The 1,714-nt window shown below is 41.9% G+C and overlaps 1 pseudogene; it reads left to right on the top strand.

Moving 5' to 3' along the window:
- The first annotated feature begins 570 nt into the window (after positions 1 to 570).
- On the top strand, positions 571 to 1,503 carry LOC127221867 (ubiquitin recognition factor in ER-associated degradation protein 1-like; annotated as a pseudogene).
- Positions 1,504 to 1,714: the final 211 nt, after the last annotated feature.

The raw sequence follows: 1,714 nt of genomic DNA, 5'->3' as shown, positions 1-1,714 counted from the left end.
GACACAACCAGATTTACATAATAAATATCTACAAATCCAGCCCTACAAAAGGTTCTGGAAGGAAAACTCCAACCCAAGGGAGTTAACAACACTCACAAAAACATAGGAAATAGATAATCTCACTTTACCAACAGCCAAAAGAAAAAAGCAGATCAAATCTACTCACAATACCACTGTCAACAACAAATCCAAAACAAATAAGAATTAATAATCAATGGTCCTTACTTTCCCTTAATATTAATAGTCTTAACCTGCCTATAAAAAGATACAGGTTAACAGAATGGATATGAAGGAAGAACCTATCCTTCTGCTACATTTGACAGCTTCAAAGACAGATATTACCTCAGAGTTAAGGGTTAGGAAAAGATCTTCCAATCAGTGGATCCAAGAAACAAGCAGGTGTAGCTATCCTAAAATCTAACAAGTTAGATTTCAAAACAGATGAACAAGGTCATTTCATATTCATCACAGGAAAAATCCACCATTACAAAATCTCAATTCTGGAGAGGAAGCTCTGGGTTTCTTTGGAAGGTTCTCGAAGAGAAGCAGAGTCACACAGTTCTGTCAGTCATGTTCTTTTTCAACATGTTTGACCACTCTATTCCCCGGGTCTTCCAGAACCGCTTCTCTACACAGTACTACTGCTTCTCCATGTCTATGCTTGCAGGGCCTAATGACAGGTCAGATGTGGAGAAAGGAGGGAAGATAATTATGCCGCCCTCATCCCTTGATCAACTCAGCTGGCTCAACATTACCTATCCTATGCTGTTTAAATTGACCAATAAGAACTCAGACCAAATGACACACGGTGGTGTACTGGAGTTTGTTGCTGATGAAGGCATCTATTACCTCCTCCCACTGGATGATGCAGAATTTGCTGTTGGAAGAAGGGGGCCTGGTTCAGGTGGAGAGTGCCAACTTTCAAGTGGCTACCTACTCTAAGTTCCAGCCTCAGAGCCCAGACTTCCTGGATAATCACCAACCATAAAGCAGTATTAGAAAATGCATTGAGAAACTTTGCCTGTCAGACCACTGGAGATGTGATTGCTATCAACTACAATGAGAAGATCTATGAATTGCGGGTGATGGAGACCAAACCTGACAAGGCTGTGTCCATTATTGAATGTGACATGAATGTGGATTTTGATACTCCCTTGGGCTATAAAGACCAGTGCAGCATGAGGAGTCAATAGAGGGTGAAGCTGACCACAGTGGCTATCCTGGGGAGGTGGGCTTCCGTGCCTTCTCTGGTTCTGGGAATAGACTGGATGGAAAGAAGAAAGGGGTTGAGCCCAGTCCCTCCGCCATCAAGCCTGGAGACATTAAAAGTGGGATTTCTAATTACGAATTTAAGATTGGTAAGATCACTTTCATCAAAAATTCACGCCCATTGGTCAAAAAGATCGAAGAGGATGAAGCTGGGGGCAGGTTCGTTGCTTTCTCGGGAGAAGGCAGTCGCTGTGGAAGAAGGGAAGAAACCCTAAGTCCAAAACTGTTGGCTGACTGGAAAATAAAAGATGCATTTGCAACAAAAAGCAAAAAACAAACAAAAACAAACAAACAAACAAAAAGTCTGAATTCTGAACATCTATGCCCCAAATACAAAGGCACCCACATTCGTAAAAGAAACATTACTAAAACTAGAGACACAAGGAAGGGCCTGACCCTACCCCAAGTGACTTGATACATTTTGATGATCCTTCTTGGAAGGCCT

Source organism: Phodopus roborovskii, unplaced genomic scaffold (genome assembly GCF_943737965.1).
Source record: "Phodopus roborovskii unplaced genomic scaffold, PHOROB, whole genome shotgun sequence".
NCBI classification, from domain to species: Eukaryota; Metazoa; Chordata; class Mammalia; order Rodentia; family Cricetidae; genus Phodopus; species Phodopus roborovskii.
This window is presented reverse-complemented; position numbering and strand designations above follow the sequence as displayed.